Source organism: Pinus tabuliformis, chromosome 2_2 (genome assembly GCF_031772625.1).
Source record: "Pinus tabuliformis cultivar Carrire ecotype Pingquan chromosome 2_2, CPIR1, whole genome shotgun sequence".
Taxonomy (NCBI): Eukaryota; Viridiplantae; Streptophyta; class Pinopsida; order Pinales; family Pinaceae; genus Pinus; species Pinus tabuliformis.
In genome coordinates, this window is record NC_142300.1 from 930,518,021 (window position 1) to 930,545,081 (window position 27,061).

Sequence of the window (27,061 nt, forward strand, 5' to 3'; positions counted from 1 at the left end):
GAATTTGTTTGTTATTCATCTTGATATTAAGGAAGATTAGGCTTTTGTGGGTGTTGTGTAGATGAATGGTGTATGGGCACAAAGAAATTTGAGAGTTTAGAGATAATAGGGTTTGGAGTTTGTTGTAAATTGTGAAAATATGTACTATTAAAGCACTTCCTAGTGTAAAGGTCACTGGTTTGAAATTTTATAGGTAAAATTCTAGCCATGCTAATGGCTCACGTGGCCACACCAAATACAATCCTTATTTGATTTTGACAACTTAAATACCCAAGTACAATTCTTATTTAATTTTGACAATTTAGATACCTCTCAATCACAACTACTCAAGCTACAAATTAAATGTACAAACCATTTCAAAAATCACATAACTTCATATATATAATCTAAAAATATTAATAATATAAAATATTATATTTAATTTATAAATATGAATGGTCTAAATTAAAATTAAAATTAAAAATAAAAATAAAAATTACTAAATAATTTAATATATGCAAACGTCTTTTCCTTCCACGGAAAAACTTAAAAACCTTGGCATCTTAAAAAGCTGTATTCACCTCATTTAAAGTATTATATATATACATAATTAATGAAAAGTAGACATCAAAGGAAAAAAGCCTAGGGATCTTAAAAAGTTGAATTCACCTCCCTATGTGTTAAACATAGGAAGAATACCAAGGATATATTTATTATTACGTAATTTCACACTTACTTTAATTATTGTTTGCTCACATGGATAAGAATTGCTTTATTTTTAAAAGATTTAAAATAAATTCTATGGGTTACATGGATAAGAATTACTTTATTTTCTAAGGATCTAAAATAAATTTGAATCATCAAAATTCAAAATGAAACTTTGTAATCTTTTTAAATAAAATTAAGATATCTTTAAATCGGTGGAATGAGATTGTAGAAAGAAATTTGGGGGACTATTTTTCTCAATGACACAAATGTATCTCTTTTTAATGACTACTCAATGTTAGAATAAGGACGACTCAATGTTATATAAAGTGTTATATAAAGTGATGAGAAGGAAATTCATGGGACTATTTTGCTCAAATACATAAAAAGTTTTTTTAATCATTAGTAGAAGTTACGAAGATAAGAAAGAGTGTTTAAAGAACATTTAAAATTACATGATGAAGAATTTCAATTTAATTTTCAAAAAGATTGATAATAATAGTTATAGTTATTAGAGATAGAAATAGTGGTTAGTTTGAATGGTTGTAATGTTGATATAGATGGAAGGGTGTTGGTTTAACTATGATTATTTATAGTCAATTATAATTAACTATTGTCAATTATAATTAATTATTGTTATTTTTTAATGTTTATGGTTAGCCTTTATTAATCATGGTTAATAATTATCATTAAGTATAAATAGTCGATAATATTTAATCATAGTTAATTATAGTTAACAATGGTTTATTAATCTTTTTCTAGCATGTCAATCGTCAACTATTACAACTACATTAATATGTTGATTGATGTCATTTTCCGCCTTTTGTACGTCAATCGATACCATTAGTTTTTAAAGGTGGAAAATATCATTGATCAATATATATCACCTACTTTATTAATGTGAATTTGCTAGTAGTGGACAAAATGGTCCCAGCGCAAAAACATACTAAACACAAATGGTATACTATACTAACTCATAAATAGTCAATCATTTGCTCCAAATTCAAATACACAAATTTAATATATACATATGTACTTCTCAACATCATAAATACATAGGACACAACTAGCTGGTAATTAGAGCAAGTTATCCTCTGGATTTATCTTGATTAGGTCAAAGTTGATTAGGAGCGAGTGAGACCAAATCAAGGTCAAAGTTGGTCACATCCATGTATCGGTAACCCATGGTATTTAGGCCCATGCTATTGTAACAAAATCTATTTTTACAGGGGTGTGAATAAAAAGAAGCGAGTGAAAGAAGTGAGAGAAATGTAATATTTTCATTGTTATTGTAATAAAAAAATACTAATACTTTTCCCCATGGTTTTTCCTCGAATGAGGTTTTACACATAAATCTTGAGTCCAATGAAAGAGTTAAAAAAAAAAAAAAAATCAGTTTATTTTTCTACTATCTTTTTTATTAACTACTGGTATTAGAGCTTCACGTACTGTAAGCTAGGCACTATGCAGAGTCATATAGTAAACGACATGGAGAAGTAGAATGGGGCCAATTTCACCCTATGGAAATTAGAAATGGAGGATATTCTGATTCTAAAGGATTAGTATTTACCAATTGAAGAAGTGGCAAAGAAACCCTCAACAATGACACATGAAGCTTGGATGTTGTTGGATAGGAAGGTCATTGCTACAATTCATCAGTACCTAGCAAATAGTGTCTACTTTAATGTTGCAGGTGAGAAGACAACACATGGGTTATGGAAGAAGTTGCATCATTTATATGATAGGAATACGACATCAAATAATTTCTTCTTGGTGATGAAGCTATATAACCTCAAGATGGAGGGTGCTTTAGCTTTTTTCCCCAAGGAAAAATCAACAAATTTCTATTAATAAAATAAAAAGTTACATAGAGTAAATGCAAGTGCATTTAGGAATTGACCCAGGGGACTAGTGTATGTGCTTAAAGCACTCATGGTAGATAAGCTACAAAAAATACAAAATTTAAATTACATTTAGCCAAATAAACTAGTTTTTTCTTTTTTGCCTTTTTTCTCTTGGACTTTTTGTCAAACCCCAAGTGATGGAGTAGTAGTAACAATTGCACACTCATTATTTCTTGAAATTTTTGAGGCTTCTTTATCTGAATCTGAGCTCTCAAAGACATGAGATCGCTTAGTTCCACCTGTGCCTTGATTGTGGTTGTTTTCCTCGTGTTGGTTCTCGAGAATCAGAACCACTGTTGAGTTATTTGGATTCTCTTCTTGTTTGTTCTAAGCCTTCTCCTTGTCTTCTCCCTCCTCTTGAGAACCTTGTTGATTTTGCATCTCCATTTGTTGTTGGGTCTCATCCATTTCTTCATCCTCATCATTTGAAGAAGGAGGGTCTCAGAATTGCTATCCTTTTTTCTTTTGCGATATATTTTGTGTTCTTTTCTTTGCTTGTTTGCATGTGTTCTACAAGTGCCCTATTTGATGGCAAATCCGGCATCAAAAGGCAGTGTTTTCAAAATCTAACCATTGTGTCCACTTGAAGTCTTGATGCGTCAGGTGAATAAAATCCGGAAGGCCTTTACTTAAATCCATCTCCAAACAAATACTGGCAAAAGTGAAGATATCATTGTCGATTCTTTCTCGATCCATCTTTAGGAACCTTCCCAAAGAGTTTCCAATGCCTTCTTAGACCTGGTGGTGCCAAAAGGGGAGTGGAAGGTTATGTGGCCTTACCCAAACCGACATTTTAACAACCACCATTGAGTTTGCATCAAAACCAGGAAACTGTGGGGTTATGAAGAGACCTGCCCTTCCCTAAAACCATGGTCCTTCATTTATGACATAATTAAAGTCTTTTTGAGTATCAAACTGAACCACAAAAAAACCTTTTACACACAAATAAATGTCAAAATATCTGGTCCAGTTGAGGTAGATCCACTCATTTAGATCTTCATATTTGGACCAGAAACCATTAAATCAACATATGATAGCTTTTTCTTGCAAAGTTTTGAAGAGACCGCTTACTTCTAGTAATTCTATAGACAGATATGGGGCTTTCTTCATCTTCTCCACAATGTACGGACCTAGGATTGTCAGGTTTTGGTTTTGTTTATCTTGTGCGGCAGCTTTCCCTCTTAATGCATCCTTGAATGAAGTCGGACCCTTACCAGTCCAAGATGATCCAGGTGGTATGCTTGCTCCTAGGGCACCACCTTGTAGTCTTAAATTCAAGATAATGGTAACTTTCCTTTGAATACCATAGTCTTTCAAATGGACCACATCCTGCAACAAATCTACTGTAAATCTGCACTGCTTCTCCTTTTCAACTCTGTGCCTCTTCTGTGGCTTCTCATCAACTTTCTTATGCAGAGTACTTCACTTCAAAAAGTTATGTTTCTATTCCACATTGTATATTTTATAAGAAAGCCATATTGGTTGTTTATATTCTTTCCAGGAATATGAAATGAAGCATTGTCTCTTGGTCTTCTAAAAACTACTCACAATATTGTCTCTTCATTTTTAGTTCTCAAAGAAATTTTTTAATATAAAATAGAGTTGAAATAAAACAGCTCAACCAGTAATGATTACAAGAGACAAATCATATTTGTATTATCTTGTATCATACAATTTTTTTATTTAATGAAAGCATATATTTTTCAGCTTGTGTCTCAATATTTTATGTTCCATTTGACATGTTCAACCTTCACATTGATTATCATAGCCTTAGAACTTCACTTCACTTTCAACCTTTGAATTTCAAGCACTCTTGCAACAATGGCATACATCATAAATTAATGTCAACACATCCATCAATTATGACAATTTGACATCAATGCCAACATTACCAACACCCTAGACTTTCCAAACAAATGAACTATATTTGCATGCAATAACTTTTCAATTGGTCGGCAAGCCTTTGTTAACTCTATTGACACATTTATTATAACATTTCCCATCCATTCCACAAAGAGTGCATGCCGAGCGATCATAGATGTGAGTAGACGGGTGGAGTTGTCGCGCTGTGGAACTCAGATTAGGATGGGAACCCTACACGATAGATCTAGGAGAGTGGAATCCTTTGGGCATGGATTTTGAGGGGGAATATTCTAATAAAGATTTTGTTGTGGAATTTGAAGATTCTTTGAGGGGTCCAGAGATGACAGTGGCAGAATATCGCAAGGTTTATATTCATTTTACTCAAAATTTTGCAAGGATTTCACTGGTGCAGTCAGATTTGGATTTTGAGCAACAGATCTTAGGGCTTATGGCAAAAGACAACATGTGCCATTAATGTGTTGGCACAAACTTTGAGGTAGCCTTGCATAGGTCAGAAGGTGGTCATGTTTATACTCTAAAGTCATAAAATTCCAAGATGAAGTTGCTTGTATGGGTTATGCTATAGTTTGAGTAGCCCATTTTTAGGTCATCCTCACGATTGGAGGTATAATGATGCATTTTTCCATGTACTCATTTTCATTTTTGCTAAGATGAATGAAGTGACCTCCCCACCATTGAAGAAGGGCTCAAAGATGTAGTACAAATTGGACAAACTCTGTTATCAAACATTGTGTGCATTGTCATTTATGGTCTCTTTTAAATTACTTCTTCTTTAATATTTTGCATATGTGGTTTCTACATGCTATTTTAATGCAATTCTGCTAACATCAACCAAAGAAAAGATCTTGGATCATGTTGATATCATAGGCATACCTGATCAATCTCAAATGAAATGTTTTAATATACTTCTCACTAATTATTACATTGATGTGGGTGATTCCTATTGTAATCATTGTTTCTAATTAGCGTTCGAGGTCGATGTTGGAAGGGATGAGTTTCAATGCTACCACTATCAGGAAACACATGAGATTGAATTGATCAAATTTTAGGTGCCATGGCCAACTCTAGTTTGGTAGGGTTTAGTACATCAACATATCTTATTCTAAATTAATTATTTTATTTTTTCTAAAATGAAATTGAAATTTGGACTTTGGGAAAGATGTAATGAAGCCCGTTTATTTTCAATATGGGTCACTCATGCTATTATGTGTTTTATCGTACTCCATTGTCAAAGCTTGGCATATAGGCTTCAATCGTCATGTTATTCATTCTTTAAAGAAACCTGGCATTCATCACAACAACGAAGGGTGAAGTTTATTTCAAGATGCATACATGAGAAAGATCTCAGCAATGAACAACCAAGAGCGAAGTTTCTTTCAAGATGCATACATGAGAAGGAGCTCGACAATAAAGAAGGGGCAATTATTTTTTAGAAATTTAGGGCATCATATGTATTAGGTTCATTAGGTAGATTTCTCTAGGACTTTGAAATTTTTTTGTGATTTCTCTTTTTCTTCTTATTAGTTATTCTTTCAAGTTATTGTGTTCCTTTCATCAATACAAATGCCAAACAATGAAGATCACAATAAGGGACACAAGATGTAGGTTCTCAGTCAGGGCAAAACCCCTATCTAGGGGAAAACCCATTCCAACTCTTCCACTAGTATATTATGATAAAATTGAGACAAACCAAGACCTTAGACCAGATTGAAAGACCTTCCTCCTCCACCAAGTCATCCCTCAAACTGTTATTTCAAGCTTCAATGATCAACTGCAACAATACTGCATCAAAGAAAGAATTTCGACCCTACTACTTCAAAATTTTATCCCAGCTTCAGGTCTACAACTTTGGCCCTCCTGCAACTTTAGATTCTTTGCATGTGTGAGGGAAAGTGAGAGAAAAATGAAGTTTTCTTCTTCGTTAGAGTTTCTCCTTTCTTCACTAGGATTTCTCTTCTTTTCCAAGCCTTTTACACCCTTCCTTCTTGCCTTCGCTTCTCCTTATGATTGCAAATCGAACTTCTTGAATTGGATGCTCAAATAAGTCAAGTTGCACTTCAATTTATAGTGGTTGTAGCTACCATAATGAGGCTGACTTGATGTACTTGAGGCCGACTTGATGGAGGAGGCCTAGATGAATCATTTTAAATCAAAATAAATTTATTTCTTGATAGATAGAGCCCAAGAAGGGTATTTTACATGATGAGATGGACAAGGACACCTGACATAAACATTAAAACCCTGCAATAGAGGTTTTGACCTATTAATCATTGACCCAAGCATGAAACCCATGCATTAATAAGTCAATTTATTCTAATAATAATAAAAAAAATCCTTTTTCTTTCTTTTGACCAATACAATTATGAAGAACGACACCAGTTACATTCTTCAATAGTTATCAATCACACCATTAGAGAAAAAACTCGCTGCCACCCAATTCAAAGTGTCAGTACATGATAACTTGCTCATAACTATGTCCACATAATCAAAGAGGGTGAAACATTGGCAAGCAAAGATGGTGGATCTCAAAATCTTTTTAGGGCATCACAATAAGTCAATGAATGAAAATGCACCAGCAAAGAGGAAGGACTTTGCAATGATGGAATTTCGTCTAACCTCATCCACCCATAGCCCAGGGAATGGTCATGGTAGTTCCCCTAGCCCAAGGCTCTAGAAGTAGTTGACACAACTAGATCATGGCCAACAATATATGTATCTATTGCTTATGTTTCAATATTCTAGTTTTATGGGATTTATGACATGGAAAAAACATAAAATTTTGCTTTCAAATTGTAATAGTCCATTTGTACAGTGATGGAATTTCGTCCAACCTCATCCACCCATAGCCCAAGGATTGGTCATGGTAATTACCCTGGCCCAAGGCTCTAGAAGTAGTTGGCACAACGAGATCATGGCCAACAATATATGTATCTATTTCTTATGTTTCAATATTCTAGTTTTATGGGATTTATGACATGGACAAAATATAAAATGTTGGTTTCAAATTGTAATAGTCCATTTGTACAATGTTATTTTCAAATTGTAATAGGTCATCTGCAATTGTCAAGATCTAAAACTAAAAATGTATTTGTGAAGCATCTACACAAATGCTATATCCTTATGTAGAGTATTTATTAACTTGTTTAAGTTAATTATTAGAATGAAATTGTGTTGATATATTTTATGATAGTTTGGAGGATACATTTTATGCAAATAATAATCACGGGATGGCACAGTTAGAATGTCACAACTAAAAATAGAGGATTGGCAAGATCTTGAGCCTAGGCATCTCCTTCATATGCCGAATTTCCGAAATCAAAGCTTTGTCATTAGTCTCTAAAAATAGTAGATTAGTATGATTTTGTGCCTAGGCATTTTCTTCATGGGTAGAATTTCAATGTTTTGTTTTTATAGTACTTATTTTTATTTATTTTAACATATTTGTGAAAAAATGAATATATTCATAGTGTTTTTAGGCTTTTATATAAATGAGGGGGCTTAATTTTAAATTTTTCCTAATATTAATGGACAAATTGCTCAAAATCAACATTCTTTCACATGGATGGATTTAATGTTTAAATAATTCAATAAAAATGTATTTTTATCAATTTTTTTGCTACTAAGATAGTTGATGACCCTTTTTCAAGTTTGAGTTAAAGGAATAGTTTATTAATTTTTTCTAATAAGATAGTTGATGAGTTTTTGAAGCCTTAGTTAATAACAAAACTCCTCAATATAAGATATACATTAATTTAAATTTTGTAAATATCTTTATAAAAGTTTTAACTTTACAATTTTTAATAAACAAAAAATAATTTCTTTTAAATATAATTTTGTCAAATTTAAATACAAAATATAAATTTACAATAATAAAAATTAATTTAAATTTTGTAGGTATCTTTATAAAAATTTTAACTTTACAATTTTTAATAAATAAAAATTAATTTCTTTTAAATATAATTTTGTCAAATTTAAATACAAAATATAAATTTACAATAATAAATTTATAAGTTATATGCCATATTCGTATAGATATTCCTTTTTTATAAGAAATAAATAAAATTAAATTAAAACATGATTAATGGAATAATAATTGTGAGATAATTTTAACTTTTATTAGATTTCTGTTAGTCACATTATTAATATTCATTAGAGATTTGATAACATATAGTGTGCAAGCCTACGATTTAGAGATTTTTGTTCAATTTCTTTGATAACATATAATGTGCAAGCCTACGATTTAGAGATTTTTGTTCCGAAATTGAAATTTTGGAAAATATATAAGAATAAACCTAAACACCATTATTATATAAAAGGAAAGATCAGATATATAAGAATAAACCTAAACACCATTATTATGAAAAAGGGAAGATCAAAACACAGTCTTAACAAAAAAAAATCCAGCCTTACCAAAGATGCCATAATTATGGCATCTTTTTTAAGGCCGGTTTTAAATACAAAAGTTGACGTTTTATCCGAATACACGCACGTCATAATTATGGCTTTTTATTTGAATTGAATGTCATTTTCGATGTTTTACGGTTAAATTAAATCATCAAATACGATAAATGAGTACCGTGTGACGTTAAATTTCAAATTTGAATTATATATATATATATATTTAATTTGTATTTTTTTAATGTCAATATTTTTTTATATATATAATTAATATAATTATATTAATAAATATGGTTGATATATCTAGCTTTAATTTAATATATAAATTTAATTTAGAATTTTTTTTTTAATTTAGAATTTTTATTTTTATTTAATTTATTATAATTATATATTTAAAATTTTTACATTACATAAGCAATTTAGTTTTTTTAAGGATTTCTGCTTTACTGTATCAGTGTTAACACTCACAAAACAAAAGTTATGATTATCAAATCCAAGAAGGGCACTTATGTATGACAATAGTAACTTGGAGGAAGTGTCTTCATACAAGTACCTAAGAATTGATATTCATCACAAGCTCAACTGGAACTATAGCATTGAAAAAAGGATTAATGCGGGGTGGAAAGCTTATTTTGTTCTTGAAAATAATTGTAAAACGACAAACCTCGTAATGTGGGATAGAAAGAAGTTCCTCTTTGAAACTTTAGTCACTCATGTTATCTTATATGGATGTGAGGTTTGGGGTTGCAACATCTCTAGAGAATCTTGGAGAAAGATTGAGCAAATCCAGAAGCGCTTTATAACGTATAACCTCAAAATTAAAAGCAATACACCCTATCCTATTCTCCTTATAGAAGTGGGTATTTCCCCTATCGAGAGCCTAGCTATGACTAGGCTTCTGTTGTACAAGCACAAACTCAATAACATAGGAGACCATAGACTTCCTAAGCTAGCTTTAAACTCCAACCAAAACTACCTAAGGCTCAAACGAGGTTGGTATAAAGACACCAGGGCCTTGTTAAACCATTGGGAGATCGACGAGAATGTTGCATAGCAAAACATTAATAACATTAAAAATATTGTTACTTCTAAGTTCAAAGAAAAATCGTGGTGTGAGGAAGATTTAGCAGCTAAAAGAAAATTAAGATATTATAAGGAGGTTATCAACCCCACCCTAGAAGATCAAAAGTATCTCTTCGTTTTAACTAGCTCAAAGAAGAAAATTAATATAGGCAAGATTAGAACGAACTCTCATGAGCTCCAGAGTGAAAAGAAAATTAATATAGGCAAGATTAGAACGAACTCTCATGAGCTCCAGAGTGAAACGGGTCATTGGGCAGTTCCTAAAACACCATGGATGGAAAGGATCTGCCATCTATGTGAGAATATGAACATCGAGGATGAAAATGACTTTCTCTTAGAGTGCCCCGCTTACAACCACATTAGATCTCAATTTCATAATCTTTGTTGCAATTCTGACCTTCCTAGCCTTTTACGATGTCAAAATTATAGTGAGCTTGGGAGGCTTCTCTCCAAGCTTTTTGAATATAGAAATAAAATCTTAAATCAAACTAAATAATTCGTTTTTTTAGATCCGATAGGTCTCAATAAACGTTAACCATCATTATTATCATCATAATAATAAATTCAAATATATAAAAGTAATATTAATACTAATATTAATATACACTTCTATTTCAATTATAAGCTTTAACAGGTCCTTTGCATGTCTACTTCTGACCAATCCGAGGACAAATCAAATCTCCATCTCCACAGCCTCGATTGTTTATTATCTTATTTTGTTTATTTTTTAACCTCGCTGATCACTATTTATTAGCTATCTTTTTAATTTATGTTTTTTGTTTTGAATTTAAAGTTTCTATTTTAGTTTAATCCATGGCCACCACATATCTTGAATTTTTATATTAGACATGGTTCACAAACATTTTCAATATGGTATGTAATAATAAATTTTAATATATATATTTTAAAGTTTAATTTATGTTTTTTGTTTTGAATTTAAGGTTTCTATTTTAGTTTAATCCATGGCCACCACATATCTTGAATTTTTATATTAGATATGGTTCACAAACATTTTCAATATGGTATGTAATAATAAATTTTAAAATATATATATATATATATATATATATATATATATATATTAATTAAAGTTAATATACAATTATATGTTATATGGCGTGGAATAACTTAATACACTTAAATTGATTTATTATTAATCTAAGTTATTTATTTATTATTAATCTAAGTCACTTTTCAATAACCACACTAAATATCAAATGAGTGCTAACATCATATTTCATAAATAATTTTTTGATAAATTACAATTATAACTATTTTTCACAAATTATTTTATAATATATTATTAAAGAGAGGAAAAGATTTAAAAACCTAAAAAAAATTATTGGTAAACTTTTCATATTGTGCTTTGGATCATGTATTAAACGAAGAATATTAATTTAGCTTCAAATCTCAACCAATCATTTTATTGAAAATATAAATTCCTCAACCCAATTTCAATATAGACCAAACTTATAGCTTAAATATTAATATAAATATAAATATCTTTATTTCCGCATTTTTATTTATATTATTAAAAAATAAAAATATAACCCGAAATCATTATACAAATTATAAATCTGAAAAATAAAAATAAAAATCTCATCGATGATATTTATAACCGTACACTAACAATTAATTTTTTATTTTTCAGAAAGATGAAGGAATCTGAAGTTAAAGTCCCAAAAAAGTTCAGATGGCTTATTAATCCGGATATAAAAAGTCCAGATTGCTAATTAATCTGGATATATACTATGCTGTTTCACGAGGTATTTCTATGGTCCTTCAAGGGGATCCTCCTCTTTGTAGCATAGGTGCCTTAATATTTTAAGCAAAACTTATTGGATGAATAGTACGACAGAAATCTTGGTTCTTTGGTTATTATTGGAGGTAAGAATAAAAGATGTTAGCGTGTGTTCGTTTGGCCTGGAGGTCGGGACTGTCAGTTTGTGGCCCCCCACCGGGGTTCGATTCACGGTTGCATGATGCACTGCTCTGCAGCTATTTGTAAAAACATTGTGTTCGCCGCTCTGTCGGTACGCTGAGTTGCCTGTGGGCAACTGCTATTGGTTTCAATTCTGATATACAAATGATGTATATATTTTATATGTTGCTTCTTCAACGGGGATGCCCTTCCCACCCCATCCCAGAAAAAAATAAAAGAATAAAAGATGTTACGCAAGTCCACATTTTTATTTTATTTTTGGTGACTCCACTAATAACTAACTTCACTAATAATCAAATCAGTATTGATATAATTGAATCTTGCGCTCTTTGACAAATCATTCGGCAATCTAAGCAGTGTTTCGATTAGCTGTCCATTAGGCAGTGTTTTGATTAGCTGTCCTTTAAGCCATTTTTCTAGAGAAATTAACACACAGGCTGATAAGCTATCCAAGGAAGCTTTCGAACTTTAAATTATTGGGAATATTTTTTTATAGCCGCGTAACTAAAGCAGTGACATCAACATGTAGTTTTCGGTTATATCTATATTGCTTGTATTGCAGAATATATAGTATCTCGTTCTTTCTGTCATATTTTCTTTATCAGTAAATGATTTCAAACCAGATAAATGACTCTGGTTAAAATTATGGTAAAAAAAATAAATTATTGCCTTATTTTTGGGATTTGAAATATTGTTATTAAATATAAATTCAAATATGAATTTTATTTGATATAAAAAAATTTTGATGGTTTAAAATTTAATATAGAAAAAATTCCAGCGTATACATCTTATAAATATTTATATTACTTTTTTCAATATTTAAAGTACATTTTCTTTTTTTAATATTAAAAAAATAACAAATTATAATACTGAAAATTTCAAAAACTTTTTAAATATTGTTGCAAATAGAATTATATCTGAGAACAAAGCACATAGTTTTATATTATAATAACACATTATGAGAATTTATGTATATATATATATATATATATATATATACCATAAATTATATGATGCCCAATATAATTTGAAATTTTTGCAAATAATAAACAATATAGATTCCAAAATACCAACTGGATTTAAGTTTAGAATGTAGCCATATATTAAATGTATATAAATATTGTTTCAAAATATATTTTTATATTCTCAATTACTGATTTATCAAACTATTTTATGATAATTAACAATAACATCTATTATTTTTAATTACTTATTAATACTTATTATTTGTTAATAAGATGAAACCAATTTTTTTGTTTATATAATACAAAATTGTTAATAATACAATTTAGTATTTATTAAAATTTCTAATTTAAAAATCCTCAATATTATAACTCATTAATGTTTAACCCATAAACTATTACTAAATTAATTAACACCTTGATAAAAAATTTGTTTTGAAATTATTTTATATAAAAATTAAAATACCATTACCATTCGTTAATGGCTAACCTATGCCATCTCACGATCCTAAACGCTGTTTGAAAAGTAAGTAGGCCAGGAAGAATTAATAATTTTATTGTGATTTTTTGGACTAATCCGTACCAAATTTCGAATGATTATTAAACCATGAAATAAAACGAATGCGAAATTTTTTTAATTTTTTTAATACCACCGAATTTGGTAACTATGATTTTGAACTGAAAACTTCTGAAAAGTGATCTTTTTAAAGAGTGACCCAATAAGATACCCATTCACTATAAATTAAAAGTCCCATGGGCTGCCAATAATAACCCTTAAAATATATTTCCTTCTGAAAAATAAAAACTTTTCAGTAAAATAAAACTATACAATTCAACGTAAAATACATCCGTCATTTCAATAAATAAATAAATAAATAAATAATATATATATATATAATAAACATAAATTTAAAATTCATCAATAACCAAAGTCTGGACTCCAACCACACCGTATGCAAATTAAACTTTCTTTATATCATTAATCAATATAACACCATACTTCAATCCCATACAATGAACAGAACACGCCAAAACCATTCTGGTTATAACCAGAATTATTTCTGAACCGAGTTTTTCAATGACATGGATATTTCATATTCATGCGAACCACACAGCTCTGTTCAACTTTGTCAAATACTAACTAGCCTATCTAAATAGTTTAACTAAGTAAATTCGAATACTTCAAACCAAATTGGGTTCTGCCGTACCTTGCAGATAGAAAATGATTCTGCAGGGCAGGGCAAGTCAATGACAAGTATATTATTATTTAAACATGAGTCAGTCTGAATGCATGAGGACCAGCGCTGTGAGAACATCTTCACTCTGTCTGCCAAAAACCCTAATGCATGCCTCCCTTGCATTCTCTGATGCACATCGCGCATTGACTGCTTCGTTTTCATCCGCCATCCAGCGCCGGTAATATTTTAACTGCCCTGCTGCCATGCCCAGGTTTCGTAAGTCGCCGGGCACAGTGCTTTGAATAGCCTCCATAAGTTTCTCACCAGAAGGAAAGAAGCCGTTCAACATGGTGGATAGGAGGTATACAGACGAGAAAGAAGCACGAATCCAGAGCTTCTCTTCTTCCGTTTTTAACAAATGGGAACTCCTGATGATCTCCTCTGCCTCTTGAAAAAGCCTTGCAAATTCTGCGTGTTCCCAAAGATTCATATCGGGTTGCTGCTGTTCAGACCTTTCAGCAATCAATTCCTTTGCTTTTTCATTCCATTGTTCAAACCTTACTATAATTATAGGGTTCAGGGATTTCTTGAAAGAGTGCTCTAAAATACATCTCCTACACTTGCACTTGAAACCCCAGTTCTTGCACTGGGCTTGCCGCTGCGACAAGGGAACGAGGGCATCAAAGTAAGGAACAGTGATCTCTTCTCCTCTCCCGATGGGCTTGGAGGCATGTATAAACATGGCGTTTCCGACTAGCAGCCAGCTCGAGTTCGGAAAGCAGGAATGGTTAATGAGGGACGGCAGCACCCAGAGTCCGCTACTTTTTCGTTCTCGCAGACCCCGTCCCGATTCTTTTGTTTTCGATTTTGAAACAAACGTCCCTACGCCTTCACTGAATGAGTTCAGTCTTACAATATCCCGAATCCGGTTAACGTCCACCTGCAAAATTTCATTTTCTACTTGTTGGCCGTACGTCTTAAACAGATCTATGGCAGGAACATGAAGGCTGCTGGGCGTAGAGGAATCGAATAAACTATAAAGTTGGCGGAGCAATCTCTGCGATTTCCTGGCAGCACAGACTACCGCGGCCACGAGATCTTCTTGAGACGCAGTATTGACTTTACGCCTGTTGTCCACATGAAACATGGCGGGAGAGGCACTGTCATAAGCAACCGCGACAGCGTTGCTTACCGGGAATAGCTGCCCGGTCCTTATTTCTTGGGTGGTGTAGAGTCCTCGGCCGCGGCTGTCTTCGGTCATCCTGATCTCCAGAGAACCCACGAAACCGGCCACTGTCAGAAGAGAAGATGAGCGTCCGAGCAGGTAGTCCGAAATGTCATACTTGCCATTCAGGCTCTGGGCGTACAGAGTTTTGGCCCGATGAAAGGCGTCTTGTATTTCCTTCTGCGCGGGGCTGGCCTTGGCAACTTTCACCAAGCATTTGCATCCCGCTGCATACTGCCTGAGACCAATCAGAGCGCGCCCTTTCCTGGAGAGCGCTTTAAGATTGCTGGAATCGATGAGAAGGGCCATGTCGGAATCCTCCAGCGCCAGCTCAAATTCCTTCACCTGAAGCCTTGTCTCCGCCCGGTTGGAATATGCGTGGAGGAGGCAGGTATTGATACTATTATTGTCATTAGAAGACTTCTCGAGCCGAAGCAGAGCGGCGTCGATGCATTTCGTGTAATTCTCGGTTGCTGCGTCCCACTTTTGTTCTCATTCTCGGTTGCTGCGTCCCACTTTTGTTCTCTGAAGCATCTGTTGCCCTTTTTTCTCAGGTCCTCCACATCCACAAGAAGCTCCTTCCGCTTCCCTTCATCAATTGCAAACTTGAAAACGTTGGCGGGGTTGTCGACGCGGATGAGAAGGCCACAGTCACTGGCGAACTTGAAATAGGGCTCCTTGACGGCTACCTTGGCACCTCTGGGGTAAAGCCTCTTGATGTCCTCCCGTGTGGTAGCAGCGTTGTATATTGCCAGCCTGACGGCGAGGCCGTTATCGTCCTCAAGCAAGGTCATGATACCGCATAACCTGTTGGCATCCGCGCATAACGTCCCATAAACAACCCGGCCGAGCTGTTGAAATCTAATTTCAACGCAGACCAAGAAAAACCGTGAACCAAGCCAGAAACCGTTCACCGGATTTTCTCGGAGCTATTTGCCGACGAAGGAATAATCCGGGAAGGAGCTCCGAGAAAATATGGAGCTGACGCGTGGTTGACCCCTGACGTAACGCAACGTAAGAATCTCGGAGGTTAACTTTCAGCACTTGTTGGTCTTCCGATATTGCCCTCCACCGTCGGATGTGCTCCACTCCTTTCAACCGTTGATTGCCAAACCTGCATACGGCAAACATTAAATTCATAGCGTGGAGTAAATCAAAGTTTTGTTGACCATACGGTTAATTAATGAAATGTCATAGTGGTAGGTAGTATATTGAAGTTTTCATATATTGCACGTAAATGTTTTTAATCGGAGGTATGGGCGCATGTGCTCATTAACTAAGTATTGTAAGGGATATGGGTACGTAATTTTTTTTATATTTTTTATGCGTTGACCATATTTGGGTAATGGTATGTAAAAAGATCAGAGACACGAGTTAAAAAAAACACAGATGAACGAGCCAAGTAGAAATATGCTCGTGGGTTGTAATGGTGGTGGTGTTGATTTTGTAAAACAGAGGGTGTATGCACAGCAGTGCACAAATATGTTGTAATGTTTTTTGTGGGAATTGAAAAACAGAGGTGAAGGAAAACCATGTGTGGTTTTGGACAAGTAGTGGATAAAGGAAATGGTGGAGCGTGAATTTTTGTAAGCCTGTGTAATTTTGTTTTTCACAGCAGTAATCTTATGTAAGTCTTTATATTACAGCAGTAAAGTTTTGTTACAGCAGTGAATGTAAAATGGGATTTACAGCAGTAAACCCAGCTCAGTGAATTCTCAGGTGAAAACACAGTGAATGTTTTTTTTGTTGAATGTTTTTCTTGTGGTGAATCCCTCTCAGTAACAGAGGATGAATATGTATGAGGAAATATATTTGTGAATAGAAATGTTTTGTGTCAGTTTAATGGTTTGATCTGAGTCATTTTGTTTCTAAGAGGTTTTCTGTCAAAAGATCCTGGACAGAGTAAACAGAGCATTGGCTCTGTGGTAAACATATTGTTTGTTTTTGGTATTTTGCATTAAAAATACCCAACAGTGGTATCAGAGCAGGCTTAGGCTCTTTAAAGAAGTTAAAGAAGCTGAAGGGAGAAGGTTGTTGCTGCAGCAAAACTTCTCAGGCAGACAGAAGACTCAGACAACAAAGGATTCAGGTATTCTTCATAGCTATCTTGTTTGTTATTGAAGAGACAGTCAGTGTTTTAAATACACAGTCAAGGAATGGCCAGCACAAGCACTGGTATGGGTTTGTTTAACACCCAGCTCCCACAGTTTAATGGGAAGAACTATGACTACTGGTCAATAACTATGACAGCTCTGCTTGCTTCCCAAGATTTATGGGAAATAGTTGAAGAAGGTTTTGAAGAACCAGCAGATGAAACTGAGTTCAATGCATTAACTCAGGGAGAGAAGGATCTGCTGAAGAACAATAGGAAGAAAGATTCAAAAGCCCGTGTGTTGTTGTATCTAGCAGTAGACCAGAGTATGTTTCCAAGGTTAGCAGCAGCTAAGACAGCCAATGAAGCATGGCAAACCCTCAAGACAGCCTATCAAGGCATGGAGAGAGTGAAGACAGCAAAGCTACAATTGCTGAGAAAGGATTTTGAGAACTTGAACATGAAGGAGTCAGATAACATTGACTCATTCTTCACTCATGTGATTGGTGTAATCACACAAATGAGAACTCATGGAGAAACCATTGAAGACAGAAGAATTGTGGAGAAAATATTGAGGGTTTTACCCTCAAGGTTTGATGCCATAGTCACCACCATTGAAGAGACAAAGGATCTCTCAAGCTATTCAGTTGATGAGCTGCATGCATCACTGATAACACATGAGCAGAGGTTGAGTAGGAATGAAAACTCATCTCTTGAGCAAGCCTTCAAGACCCAGATGTCCTTTGGAAGAGGCAAAGGTCAAGGCAGAGGAAACAAAAGAGGAAGAGGCAGAAGCCAGAATAGAGGTGGAAGGAACAACTCATCAAATGCACAAGGAAGAGGCAACAATCCAAATCAGAACCAAGGCCAAGGCAGCAGCCAACAAGGAGGACAACATCATGCTCAAGGACAAAGGTATGATAAATCTAATGTTCAATGCTATTATTGCAAAAAGTATGGACATTATGCTAGTGATTGTAGAAAGAAACAGCATGATATGAACCGCAGACAAAATGCAAATGTTACAAGAGAAAACAACAGTCAAGAAAATGTCCTGTTAGCTTGTAACATGGCTGAAACACATAGTGAGGACATATGGTTTTTAGACTCAGGTTGCAGCAACCATATGACCGGAAACATAGCCTTCTTTTCTGCCCTAGATAAAAATGTGAAATCAGAAGTCACACTAGGAACTGATAGTAAAGTGTCTGTTATGGGAAGAGGAGAAATAAAAATACTTTCAAAGCAAGGAGAAAAGAAAACCATAGCAGATGTATACTATGTCCCTGGCATGAGATGTAACCTCTTGAGTGTTGGACAGCTTGTCCATAAGGGGTACAATGTTTTCTTTAAAAATGATGTATGCACCATCATGGATATACCACCCAGCAAAAGATGCATTGCTGAAGTGAAGATGACAAGGAACAGGATGTTCCCTCTCCGGATCAGGACTGACATGAAGAATAAAAGGGAAATGGCAGCAGTCACCCAAGAGGCCTTCCAAAGCGTGCCAAAGGATGGAAATTGGTTATGGCACTTGAGATTTGGGCATCTCAATTTTGGAGGTCTAAACTTATTGAGCAGAAAAGGAATGGTAAGAGGATTACCATTGATAGAGAAACCGGACAGCCTATGTGAAGGCTGTATTTTGGGAAAACAACACAGAGAAAGTTTTCCATCAGGGAAGAGCATAAGGGCAAAGACACCCTTAGAGATTATCCACTCAGATTTGTGTGGACCAATGCAAGCTCCATCATTAGCAGGCAGCCTATATTTCTTGACATTCATTGATGATTTTACAAGAAAGACTTGGATATATTTCCTTAAAAACAAAAGTGAAGTCTTTGAGAAATTCCAAAACTTCAAAGCACTTGTGGAGAACCAAAGTGGGCTGCACATAAAAGTATTGAGAACTGATAGAGGAGGTGAGTATATCTCCAAGGAATTCCTAAGATTCTGTAGAGAAAATGGAATTCACAAACAGTTTACAACTCGGTACACCCCACAGCAAAATGGAGTTGCTGAAAGGAAAAACAGGACCATTATGGATATGGCAAGGAGCATGTTGAAGGCAAAGCATTTGCCAAATGAGTATTGGGCTGAAGCTGTACATTGTGCAGTTTATATATTGAACAGGTGTCCTACAAAAGCAGTCATGAACAAAGTGCCAGAAGAGGCATGGAGTGGGAGAAAGCAAGGAGTCACCCACATGAGAGTTTTTGGGTGTGTGGCCTATGCACACATTCCGGATCAGCTAAGGAGGAAGTTGGACAGCAAAGGGGAGAAATGTCTTTTCATTGGATACAGTGAGGAATCCAAGGCATACAGGTTGTATATCCCATCTACCAAGAAGTTTTTTGTCAGCAGAGATGTTCAATTCATTGAAGAGGAAGCTTGGGATGGAAGCATAGAGAAAACAGTGAATGTCAAAAACTGTTTGTCTCACGATGAAGATGAAGAGGAGGTGGCTGAAATGAATCCCCAAACAGCAGCACCAACACAAGGACAGCAAGGGACACCATTGAGGATCAATGAGAGTGCTTCTCCAAGCACACCACAAGGAGGAAATTCAAGTGCATCTTCAAGCACTTGCACACCAAGTGAACGAGGTAAGAAGTTTAGAAATCTAAGTGAAATTTATGAAGAAGGAATGAATTCCTTATTTGCCTTGTATTGTCATGTTGATGATCCTATTCATTTTGAAGAAGCTATTAAAGATAAGAAATGGATAGAAGCTATGGATGAGGAGATGAATGCCATAGAGAGAAACAAAACATGGGATTTGGTTGAGTTACCAAAAGGCAAAGAAGTCATTGGTGTGAAATGGGTCTACAAGACCAAGAGCAATGCTGAAGGCAAGATTGAAAGGCACAAGGCAAGGCTGGTTGTCAAAGGCTACAAGCAGCAGTATGGGAGAGATTATGAGGAGACTTTCGCCCCGGTTGCAAGAATGGAAACCGTGAGAGCAGTGCTGTCCATAGCAGCACAAAACAAATGGAAAGTCTACCAAATGGATGTGAAATCAGCATTCCTAAATGGAGTGTTAATGGAAGAGGTCTATGTGGAACAGCCTCTCGGATATGAGAAGAAAGGTGAAGAGCACAAAGTGTGCAAATTGAAGAAAGCTCTTTATGGGCTGAAGCAAGCGCCAAGAGCATGGTACAGCAGGATAGATTCATATCTATTGGATAATGAATTTGACAAGTGTGAAGGAGAACCCACAGTCTACATCAAGGAAAAGGATGGTAAGATTTTAATTGTTGTTTTGTATGTTGATGATGTGATTTTCACAGGTAATGATGATCAGCTCATTAAGAATTTTAAATCAGTCATGAAGGATGAATTTGAAATGACTGACATGGGTTTCTTGAGATACTTCTTAGGCATAGAAGTAGATCAAAATGAAAAAGGAATTTTTATATCTCAAGCAAGATATGTAAATCAAGTTTTGGACAGATTTAACATGCAAGAATGCAAGGCAGCCATCACTCCCACAGTAATGGGATTAAAGCTCAGCAGAGAGGACAGCAGCAAGGATTTTGATCCTAGCTTGTATAAAAGTATTGTGGGCAGCCTTATGTATTTAACAGCAACTAGGCCTGATTTAATGTATGCTGTTAGTTTAATTTCCAGGTTCATGGAGAGGCCAAAGGAGGCACATTGGCAGGCAACAAAGAGAATTTTGAGGTATGTCAAAGGTACCAAAATGTTTGGAATTATATATCATGCCTCAGAACATTCAGATTTGGTTGGATACACAGACAGTGATTGGGCTGGAAGTGTAGATGATCGGAAGAGCACTTCCGGTTATGTTTTTAATATGGGTTCAGGAGCCATTTCATGGGCTTCTAAGAAGCAGTCCATTGTAGCATTGTCTACAGCAGAGGCTGAATATGTGGCAGCGACAGCAGCAGCATGTCAAGCAGTGTGGATGAGAAGAATGTTGAGAAGCTTAGGCCAAGAGCAGGCAAAAGCGACAGTGATTTTTTGTGACAATAGCTCAGCTATTGCTTTGTCAAAGAATTCAGTGTTTCATAAGAGAACGAAACACATTGATACAAGGTTTCACTACATCAGAGAATTGGTGAACAATGGAGAAATTGTCTTGGAACATTGCAGGACTCAAGAACAGGTTGCGGACATCTTGACAAAGCCGCTGGATCAGAAGAGCTTTGAATTTTTGAGAAAGTGTCTGGGTATGACTGAATGCCCAGCTGTTGAAATTAAAGGGGAGTGTTGAAATCTAATTTCAACGCAGACCAAGAAAAACCGTGAACCAAGCCAGAAACCGTTCACCGGATTTTCTCGGAGCTATTTGCCGACGAAGGAATAATCCGGGAAGGAGCTCCGAGAAAATATGGAGCTGACGCGTGGTTGACCCCTGACGTAACGCAACGTAAGAATCTCGGAGGTTAACTTTCAGCACTTGTTGGTCTTCCGATATTGCCCTCCACCGTCGGATGTGCTCCACTCCTTTCAACCGTTGATTGCCAAACCTGCATACGGCAAACATTAAATTCATAGCGTGGAGTAAATCAAAGTTTTGTTGACCATACGGTTAATTAATGAAATGTCATAGTGGTAGGTAGTATATTGAAGTTTTCATATATTGCACGTAAATGTTTTTAATCGGAGGTATGGGCGCATGTGCTCATTAACTAAGTATTGTAAGGGATATGGGTACGTAATTTTTTTTATATTTTTTATGCGTTGACCATATTTGGGTAATGGTATGTAAAAAGATCAGAGACACGAGTTAAAAAAAACACAGAGATGAACGAGCCAAGTAGAAATATGCTCGTGGGTTGTAATGGTGGTGGTGTTGATTTTGTAAAACAGAGGGTGTATGCACAGCAGTGCACAAATATGTTGTAATGTTTTTTGTGGGAATTGAAAAACAGAGGTGAAGGAAAACCATGTGTGGTTTTGGACAAGTAGTGGATAAAGGAAATGGTGGAGCGTGAATTTTTGTAAGCCTGTGTAATTTTGTTTTTCACACCAGTAATCTTATGTAAGTCTTTATATTACAGCAGTAAAGTTTTGTTACAGCAGTGAATGTAAAATGGGATTTACAGCAGTAAACCCAGCTCAGTGAATTCTCAGGTGAAAACACAGTGAATGTTTTTTTTGTTGAATGTTTTTTTTGTGGTGAATCCCTCTCAGTAACAGAGGATGAATATGTATGAGGAAATATATTTGTGAATAGAAATGTTTTGTGTCAGTTTAATGGTTTGATCTGAGTCATTTTGTTTCTAAGAGGTTTTCTGTCAAAAGATCCTGGACAGAGTAAACAGAGCATTGGCTCTGTGGTAAACATATTGTTTGTTTTTGGTATTTTGCATTAAAAATACCCAACAGAGGTGAACTTTCCCGACCTTCAACTCGTTGAAGGAAATGGGGTTCAGCCTTTCCAGCGGAACCGAGCAAGCCGCGCCACCACTGCCACTAGGGTCCGAGAAAGACGACCGTATCTCAAAATCGCATTCTGCTGCGGTCTCCCTTCCCTGACGGGCGAAGTCATCGTGGATTTGAAGGAGGACTCGCTTGTCGAATCTCTCCGTGGCGTCACGGACGAGGGCTTGCTCCTTGAATAACTCTAAGCTCATCATTAAGCAAAACAGGTCCTCCATCCTGCTAGTTTCTTATTCCACTTTCCCTTACTAAATTCTCCTGCTGTTAACTACGACTTCAAGTACACGTTCTCCTTATTAATTAATGTGTTGCAGATCTCTTATGTGCTAAAGTTATATTTATAAAATAAGAGAGGCGTGGTATCACATTTATCTAAAGCGAAACCCTTCACACGAGTGATGTGCTGATCCCTTCTTTCACAAGAAACCTAGTTTCTTCCGTCCTACTTTCAGTCGAAAGATTCTTCTTTTTTTCTCTTTTTCAAAAGCAGTACCTCCCACCCTTCATTGTGACAAAAGCAAATTTGAAATCCCATTCTTCATTGTGACAAAAGCTAGTTTGAGAACGGAAGAAACGGTTGTGATGTAACGTTATTAGTAATTGGCGTACCCAACCGTATTTGATAACCATTTTTGAGCTTTTTTGGTATATATATATATACTTTTTATAAAAAACAAATAATTATAAACCTGTAACAATTTTTTTTAAATTTATGATTTTTTTAATAATAAACTTTTTATAAAAATATATTTATTTATATATGTTGAGGAAGAAAAGATATATATTTATAATATTTACATCTTTAAAATAATTAAATTAGTATAATTTTCCTTTTGTAATTTTAGAATAATTTAAATAGTTAATTTTTTTGGAAAGAGTATTTTAAAATTAAATAAATATTTTTTTTAAAGTTGCCACGGAAAAGTAAGTGTATATATATATAATTAAATGAATTTTTATTTTAAACTTCACTACATAATTTGAAGACTAAAATTGATGAGAATAAACTTCACAAAAATCTAGAAATGCACTTTCAGACATGTAGGTAAGTTTACAGTGGTTTCACAGGACTTCCTAAATCTAAAAATTAATGAAAACCTAAGACAAAACAATGGGGCTTCCTTTAGAACTTTTGGCTTTCTGTAATTTATCATTTTCTTACATTATGAAATTTTATATATAATGCTAAACAAACAATGGGGCTTCCTTTAGAACTTTGGGCTTTCTGTAATTTATGGTTTTCTTACATTATATTTTATATTATAACTGTAATGAAATTTTATATATAACCCTAAACATAAGTAAATTTTCCTTGCTTCTTAATAAGTACTGATTACTATCAACCCTTGTGAACATTGTGATTTCTAAGGTGATTTTAAAATTTATTCAATCATGGGAAAAAAACAATTTTCATCCTTTTTCACCTTAATTAAAATGGAAAGCAATATAGATTATGAAAATATTATTATAATTAATAATTTGGTAAAGAATTTTTTTTTTCAAGGTTTTTTCTGGGTGCATCCATATATTAAACATGTATGCTCCTCGTCGAGATAGAACTCTATTTTGGGAGAAAAGCGACAAATCAAACATTTTGAAGATTAATGGCCTTATTCTAGCCAGGGACCTCAATTCCACATTAATGGCACATGAGTCATGGGGTTGGCACAGTAGGATTGATCGATTGGCGGACAGGATACATAAACTATTTGCACACTGTCATTTGGTAGATATTTTCCCTTGTCCTCTTGTCCTAACATGGACCAATAGGCGAGCGAGGGGTAGTTACATTGGAAAAAGACTTGAACGCTTCCTAGTTCACGAGGAGTTGTTCGAATGGTTGGGACATCTCCAGTCCTCTATCCACAGAACATACATTTTTTATCACACTCCTATATTATTGAATTGGCAAATGGAGAACATCCGGAAAGGGTCCCTTTCAAATTCAATAAAATTTGGTTGGAGGACTCCGATTTCATTGAGCTCATACACACAATCTGGTTTGATTTGTTTGAACACTACAAAGGCTCCAAGATGCATACTATGGTATACAAACTAAACATCATCAAATCGAGGACTAGAATTTGGGAGAGGCACAAGAAGAAACAAATGATTGCCGAGTTGAAAAACAGTTCAAAGTTGATATTAGCTTTTGGATCGTCCTTGGAACATATCAACCCAACACAATAGGACCTGGATAAGCTGAGAGGATTGGAAGAATGGAAAAAAGAGATATTGCACATTTAGGATGTCACTTGGCATCTAAAAAGCAGAGCAACGTGGCTTCGCAATGGTGACATGAATACCAAGTTCTTCCATAAATACGGCTCCCACCAGAAATCTGCAACACAATTTGGCTGATAGAATCCTCTGATGGTAAAATATTTAATACAACCAAGGACATCCAAAGAGAAGTTGTCAGGTTTTTTGAACACTTTTATCAAGCTAGGGGAGAGGTTGATTTTGAAGACCAGGTTTGGGAAATTAACCAGTATTCCACTATGTTTGATGATGAAGCGAATGAGGAATTATATAAGCTTGTCACTTTGCAAGAAATTGAACAAACACTGAGCTCTTTTGCAAAAGACAAAATCCCCGACCCAGATGGATGGACCGTGGAATTGTACATACACTTCTTTGATCTGTTTGGAAAATGCCTCTTGAATATTGTTGAGGAGGTCAAATTGTGCGGATCGATTTCTGGTGCAATAAATTCCATATTTCTCGCTTTAATCCCAAAGAACTTGTTATCACCCCAAGAAACTCTCCTAGGTTGTATATCGAAGATGCTCGAGAACATTACAAACTCAACAAAATGTTGGATAAATGGTGGATGAATGAAACAAATGCTGCATATTCAAGCCAGATAACCACTTCTACTATGATTGACCCCAGACATGGGTGAACACCCCCAGACTACAAGGCTTTTAACCACCAATTACTCACAGTTTGAGGATAAGGTGATAATGGAGAAGACTGAACACAACAGCAGATGCACAGGACCCTGTGATGGCCAGCTGCAACCAGTTAAAAGGTCTGTAAATCTAGTTTCTAATACACAGACAGGATGACAGCTCTCTATGCATTAAACAACAGAAACCTGCATACATGTTCAATGATACATGCTAAATCCTAACACAGAGGTGGGATGACAACCCCTCTGATGCTAAACATTCACAGCACATGAACAAATGCAAAACAGGCACAGCCTGGAACAAGAAGAAGAAGTGGAAAGTGAGCAATTGACAGCAAAAGAAGCTTGTATTAATTGGAAATGAAGACCAGACGCTGCAGGTTACAAAGTAGTTACAGTCTCCAGAAGTTGAACCTTACAACAGAGTCACCTTCATCTAACACTCATCAATCTGTTACATCGTGTGTCTGGGTATATATAGAATCTGTTTACAAAATTGCTCTGCTAGGCTATGCGTGGAGGGATCATAAATGATCACCAACCACATTTACAATCAGATATGGGTCTCTGCAGAATTTCTCAGAGCTTTAATGGACAAATCGGCCATTCAGATTATCTGAAGTCCTTTCCTGGCAGCTGAAGTAAATTATGAATAACTCTCCATGCCTGATAAATGCTTCTCACTGCTCGAGATCGTCCTCTTTGTCCTTCGGCCCTTCTGTTAATTTATTGCAGTTGGTGGAGCTTTTTAATTGTGCATGGAGCAGGTAAATCATCCTCTTCATCCTTCGGGCAAATAACACAGGCTACGGGCGAGAACAGAATGGCGAAAACAGACTTGGATCAGAGGAATGAATCTCAATCGTCAGATCGAGGGAACGAACGGCCAAGATTGCACGAAGGAAGCCATCGGGAGACATATACGTGGGAAGGACGAGGACCGTCGGATGGAATGAACGGACGGTGGAGATTGGTTTGAGGGAGACGCAATGTGTGATAGCGATCATATCGCAACACAACATCGCGTCGAGGAACAACAAAAGGCGGAGACTTAGAACACATGGGTGCGATCTGCGATAGCGATCATATCGCATCGCATCGCAACGCAACATCGCATCGCAACATCGCAACGCGAAAGACAAGGGCGGAAACTTAACACAGATGGCTGCGATATGCGATAGCGATCATATCGCATCGCAACATCGCATTGGCGGAAGCAGAGGGGCGAAACCTTAAAACACACCTGGATGCGATATGCGATAGCGATCAGATCGCATCATAATATCGCAGCGGCAGGAGACAAGGAGCGAAAGGAGGCAGCGGGGTTAGATGCGATATGATCGCGTCGCAAAGAGGAAGAACAAGGGGTAGAGGGGTTAAGGG